Here is a 6,153-nt window from a genome sequence, read left to right as displayed (position 1 = left end):
CAGCTCAGCATCATCTCTGATGCTCACATCCTTATACTGTGGATGAATCTGCTTGAGTTTATGCAGTGCTTGCACAAGTTTAGACCAGCTTACAGTCTGAAACAGCTGATGACCTTTGTAAGACAAGCGTCTCTTCAGTTTTATTCTCATGACCTGAGAATTAATTCTTAATCGAGGCAATGCTTCAACAGTTTCCTGTACCTCTGATGGGACACAGACCACATTTCCTCTAATTGCTCTTTGTCTGCCTTTGGGAAGAGGAATGATCTTGGCAAATGGTATGCACTTGGCTATGAGATGTCTCTCCAGTATGTTGAGATCAGACAGTTCAGGTGGAGTATCAGCAAGATCCAGTTTATTGGCAACAGCAAGCGCTGGCATGGATCCATTTTTAAGATGATCGTGGCAGGTGTGACAAATCCACTCTCTCTTTCTCTCATCGGGAACATTGCACTGCTCATTTCTGCAGTTTTCATCACAAACATGAACAAATCTTCCAGTCAAACATGTTGCAACCACATGTGGGTTTTTGACATACTTTGACCTTGTGCAGGGTCGCACTTGGTTTGGAAATGAAGCCTTGAAGCATACAGTACATGGGTATGATGGTCCAGCTTTGATTTGTGATTTGAACACAGATATGGCCTCGTTGATCACACTGTTGTCACTCTCTTGGGTTTGTCTGTTCACCCATCTGTATTTCCTTTTTATTTTCATTGCACATCTCATGTTGTGCATAATCCTGAATGCAAGATTACTTTGATACCTGTCTCGCATTAGTTGTTTCATCAGTTGTCTCTGTCTCTCTCTGAATTCAAAGTTTTCTCGATACCTTTTAGTGATGTAGCTTTTTTTCTCCTCTCTGAAATCAGTATTCTCATAGTAACGTCTTTTTATATATTGTTTTTGTTTTTGTCTAACTTTAGCATTCTCACAGTAACGTCTTCTAACATACTGTTGTTGTTTCTGTCTGAATTCTGCATTCTCACAGTAACGTCTTTTAACATACTGTTGTTGTTTCTGTCTGAATTCTGCATTCTCACAGTAACGTCTTTTAACATACTGTTGTTGTTTCTGTCTGAATTCTGCATTCTCACAGTAACGTCTTTTAACATACTGTTGTTGTTTCTTTCTGAATTCAGCATTCGCATGGTAACATCTTTTCATATACTGTTGTTTTTTCTGTCTAACTTCAGGATTGTTTTTATATGCCTTGCTTGTGCAAGATTTTTTCTTTTCTTTGTAATCTTTATTTGAAGCATACTTTTGTCGTTCTTTCCTTTTTTGGTTTTCTTTTCTCTGATTTCTGGGTTTCTCTGATGCCATTAATCTTCTTTTCATTTTGTGCCTTTGTTGTTTATTAACTTTTTTCACTTTTTGTAAAACTATATCAGAAAGGTCACAGGCAGCAACATTGTTTATTGCAGCATTTGATTGACATGAAAAAACATCATTTGATGGAAGCAAATTTAATTCACTGCATAGTTCGTCAGTGGGTATATTAGGAGGTTCATTCTGATCTTCATATGATGTGAACTGAGTCATGTGGACTTCTTTTTGTTTCACCAGTGGCGTACAAATGGACATTTGACAAAAGATGTTCTCAGTCAGATCAGTGGTTGTGTTTCTCCTTGGAGTAGAGGAGTTTGCTTCATCAACAGTTGTATCAGAGTCAGTAGGTGCCACAGTAGTGGCAGCTGTTGGTCTGCAGACTGTGTCTGTGATACTATCACTCAGGTTGACTGTGCTCATACTGTAGAACTGCACAGGCTTCAGTTCATAGGTACAAGAAGGTGATATCTCCATCATTTCATAAGAATCTTGGAGCCTCTTAATCATGTCACTGAGGAGTGTGAATTTCAGCATCACAGCTGTACCACGATTACGTGACCATAGTGCTAGAGGAAGACCACTGGGTGTTCTGGGGTGTGGGTCAAAGAACCCATATTTGCCTGATGTGGATCTGAACACTGCAATACACAATCCACTCATAATCAGTAAGGCATACTGCACATCTGACAACAGGCAGCTCAGTCCTGCTTCTAAGCTGAGAAAGGTATCTACTGCCTCCTCTGGAGGTTCTTCAAATGTCCCATACCGGGAAAGCTGTGTCATGTTGATATGATACATAGACCTGCGAGCATCAACTTTGCCTGGCAGCTCATCGGTTGCCAAATGAATACTTTTGGGGAATCTTTTCTTGGCCTCTTTGTACATCACATCACCTTTATCCAAGACCAGATTAAGGTCAACTGTAGACATGTTTTCATTCTCATGAAGGAATCCAAGAAATGTGAGTGAGTTACATGTGCACTGCTTGTTTCTGGAGTCTCCATATTTCGGATGTGCCTGGCTGTGAGATGCACAGACATGTGTTACAGAGGGCTGGTTTTCAAAGTTCACTTTTTCTGCATGAGATGGTCCTGCCACATCACTGTGACGGCCTCTTTTCACAATATCAGCATAACCCACCTGTGGGGCACTTGAAACCTCATGTTGGTCTCTGTGGTTTACCAGATGTTCATTAAATTCATGCTGCAATCCAGCCTTCACAGCATCTGCATAGGATATCTGTTGTACATGTGCAGGAACATGTTGACCTGCCTGTTTGACACCATCAGCATTGGTCTTTGCAGACACAAAGTCTTCTGCAGAGCTCTGAGGAAAATCACACTCAGCTTGTTCACATGTTGGTACTTTTTGAAACTCATGGAACTTCTTCCAGCGTTGTTTTGCAGCTTGTGACTTTTTCTGCTTTTTTGGCATTTTTACACACCTTTAAGTGTTTCTGTTAGTCTTTAGAAAATGTATTTGAAAAATAAGAGTGGCACACAGCAGATGTTTTCTTTGTCTTTATATTTCAGTTTTTATTTCTCAGAAACAGATGTCTTTGTTTGTTTGACAGTTTGTTCGTCAGTCGAGAGAATAATATGCACTCTCTTTATTGGCTTGGCACAACTTAGCAGCAAGCCCAGAATGAAAAACAGGTAGAGAGAAACTTTAGAAGAGAGAACAGACAGAGCAGGAGAGACACGGCTGGGAAATCACAATCAAACCGTGAATTAGAGTTTTCTTTGTTTGTTCAGTTTGTTCTCAGGTAGAGGCAATATATGCACTCTTTATTGCTTTAATGGCTTGGCGTTTTTCAGCAGCAAGCCAAGAGTGAAAAACAGGTAGAGAGAAAATTTAGAAGAGAGAACAGACAGAGCAGGAGAGACACGGCTTTAAATCAAACCGCAGAGTTTTCTTTGTTTGTTCAGTTTGTTCATAGGTTGAGGCAAAATATGCACTCTTTATTGCTTTATTGGCTTGGCGTTTTTCAGCAGCAAGCCAAGAGTGAAAAACAGGTAGAGAGAAAATTTAGCAGAGAGAACAGACAGAGCAGGAGAGACACGGCTTTAAATCAAACCGCAATAAGATTCTTGGTTTGGCAAAATTTCTCACAAACCACAGAGTGAAATACAGATGGAAAGAAGGCAGAGACAACAGGTGGAGCAGGACAGAGGATAGAGGGGTTGGGGGGTTGGGATGTGAGAGAGAAGACTGGAGATCTGGTCCTTGTTCTTCTTCTGCACACTGTGAACAAAAAACAAGAAAAAATAATAATTTTATTAAAATGATATCACATGGTAATTGTATAAACTAATTGTGACTACTGAAAAAGGACAAAATAAATATACTGCCGTCGGCTGCCACGTGCAAAAAGTTGCATAATTGGGCACTTTTTAAAAGAATAAATATTTAATTAAATTCAGCAATAATATTTTTAAATACAAATATGATTGAGTGAATTGTTAACTAATCACATGTAATGTGCAAAAATGTACGAAAAAAATATTTTAGCCCAATTGTTAAGCTGAACTTATGTGTATTTATTATAAAAATGTGTTTAAAAGGTCTAGCACAAAGTTTGAACCCATCACTTTAAAGCTTATATTAGTCAGACTCTTTTTTTTTTATTTTGGTATACTTCTCTAACAGTATGTGCACACCTACCAGGCAAAGCACAGATGTGAGTCAAGTTCCTGAAAGTGTAAGACGAGAAATAACATGTTAGTTGTCTGTACAGTGTTATCAGACTAACAAAAAAAACAAAGCCCACACGACATGATACACTGAACTTATAGTCAGCAGGGTAATTATAGAGTAATATAGCACACCAGCTGATACAGCAGCCATTTTATAATTCAAACTAATTAACTGAAGTATTTATTTAAGTACTTATATAAGGCTACTGTTAGACTGTTACTAGCCTTAGCATCGCTGCTAACGCTAGCATTCCTGCTAGCGTTAGCACTTCAGTTAGTGTTAGCACTGCTGGTAGAACTAGCACTCTTACTGTTAAAACTGAGGCACAATGGCAATAATAAAGCTCATTTGTTACTTTTGTCTCACTGACCGCCAATAAATATCACAGGAATATCACAGGAATATTCTTTTTGTCAGTTAAAAACTGCTAAGGCTAGTGTTGGCACTATAGCTAGCGTTAGCATTGATGCTAGCATTAGCATCGAAGCTAGCATTAGCACTGCTACTAACAGCAAAAGTCATGAAGTACTCTTACTGTTAAAACTGAGGCACAATGGCAATAATAAATCTCATTTGTTACTTTTGTCTCACTGACCGCCAATAAATATCACAGGAATATCACAGGAATATTCTTTTTGTCAGTTAACAACTGCTAAGGCTAGTGTTAGCACTATAGCTAGCATTAGCATTGAAGCTAGCGTTAGCATTGAAGCTAGCGTTAGCATTCCTGCTACTAACAGCAAAAGTCATGAAGTACTCTTACTGTTAAAACTGAGCCACAATGGCAATAATAAATCTCATTTGTTACTTTTGTCTCACTGACCGCCAATAAATATCATGGGAATATCACAAGAATATTCTTTTTGTCAGTTAACAACTGCTAAGGCTAATGTTAGCACTATAGCTAGCATTAGCATTGAAGCTAGCGTTAGCACTGCTGCTAACAGCAAAAGTCATAAACCTATATAAATGGTAGCAAAGGTTATTCTTTTTTTGCTTTCTTTATTCTTTGAACTCTGTTGAACTTTAAAAAGACTTGATATGTGAGTTTAAATGTCAAACATGTATTTTTACCATCATAAAATTAAAACAGTGCTGTACTGAATGTATTGTACTTACCACAGCAGAGAGCAAAGCGGAATGACAACCGTTGGTGTAGTGATTAGTTAAAGACCGATGAGGCGTTCAGGTGGTGCTTGGAAATTTGAGCATCAGTTTGAACATCAATAATGAGCATATATATTTCTCTGTCATAGAGAGACAGAGAAAAAAATACACAAGACTCACCAGCATACAAATTGGTACTTTTTCTCTTTATGTCACTCATTCGCTTATACTCAGGAAAGAGGGCAACTGGCATTAAATGAGCAAATAAAAAGTCATCATCTTGAACTGTTTTATGGATTTTATTTTAAGACTACTTTGAGCGTATTTGTGGGGAGATAAACTATACAGACTAAAAACAGAGACATTAAATGAGATTAGATTATTTAAAATGTGGGAAAATACACTACAGACAGGTAGATGCTGTGAGCTTTAATTATCCAGTCAGAAAAGATTATTTTAAAGTCATCAACTGACTCAAACTGCCCAGATCTGAAAAACCTGTGTGGAGAAGACAAGTCCACCAATACACAATCAACTTGAATTTAACAGGGCAATAATTCAGGGCACTATTCAGTTAGCCTATACTAACTACTGACATACTGTTAATCTGTGGCAAAAGCCTGTCAAACCTGTCTTATTGTACCTATTGAAAAAGTTAATCTTACTACAACTGCTTAGATATAACACACATTTTTGATTTAATCTTGGCAGAGAGAGAGAGAGCTCGTTCAGCAGGCAGGTGTGAGCCTGGTTGCTATAGTGACTGCACCCAATGGCTCCATACACACGACACAGACATGCACCTCACTTTTGCTGCTTAAAATGAACAGAAAAGTCAGGCCCAAACAAATCGTTCCCATATGAAAAGTACAAGTCGTATTGACGAAATTCTTTCACCGTGAGCGACAGCAGCTTCTAGTCTACTGAATTCTCAGTTTTCATGCCTGTGGAGTTTATTATATGGACGTGGTGACAGTGGAAAGACACCATGCTCTTCTGATTTTCAAACGAACCTTC

At 38.4% G+C, this 6,153-nt stretch overlaps 1 long non-coding RNA gene across 1 annotated transcript; it reads right to left on the bottom strand.

Moving 5' to 3' along the window:
* Positions 1–2,602: 2,602 nt before the first annotated feature.
* LOC147304111 (uncharacterized) lies at positions 2,603–5,854 on the bottom strand. The gene is made up of 3 exons (XR_015127003.1): positions 5,149–5,854; positions 3,997–4,025; positions 2,603–3,576 (listed from the first exon to the last, which is right to left on the bottom strand). It is a non-coding gene; the product is annotated as an uncharacterized LOC147304111 (long non-coding RNA).
* Positions 5,855–6,153: the final 299 nt, after the last annotated feature.

This window comes from Aulonocara sp. 'chitande type north' Nkhata Bay, linkage group LG22 (genome assembly GCF_057382095.1).
Source record: "Aulonocara sp. 'chitande type north' Nkhata Bay isolate Kocher_YH1m ecotype deep benthic linkage group LG22, A_spYH_male_GT1.1, whole genome shotgun sequence".
Classification (NCBI taxonomy): Eukaryota; Metazoa; Chordata; class Actinopteri; order Cichliformes; family Cichlidae; genus Aulonocara; species Aulonocara sp. 'chitande type north' Nkhata Bay.
This window is presented reverse-complemented; position numbering and strand designations above follow the sequence as displayed.